The following is a 224-nucleotide window of genomic DNA, read 5'->3' as shown; positions in this document are numbered from 1 at the left end:
GGTTTATAGCGCCCCCTATGCCTCAATTATAATAAAATTTGGTGCCCCAACTCAGAACAGACTCCTGTACTGAAGATACGATTTTCATCTTATTATATACTACTATTTTGAAGAAATAGCAAAATTTCTGTTTAGCTAGCTTGCCTAAGCTATTTGCCTAGGCATAACTCAAGCATTACACTTGTCCTTGAAGACTTAGAATCAACATACTAATTACATTTAGT

This window comes from Austrofundulus limnaeus, unplaced genomic scaffold (genome assembly GCF_001266775.1).
Source record: "Austrofundulus limnaeus strain Quisiro unplaced genomic scaffold, Austrofundulus_limnaeus-1.0 Scaffold229, whole genome shotgun sequence".
NCBI classification, from domain to species: domain Eukaryota; kingdom Metazoa; phylum Chordata; class Actinopteri; order Cyprinodontiformes; family Rivulidae; genus Austrofundulus; species Austrofundulus limnaeus.
The sequence above is the reverse complement of the archived record's forward strand: the minus strand, read 5'-3'. Positions refer to the sequence as shown.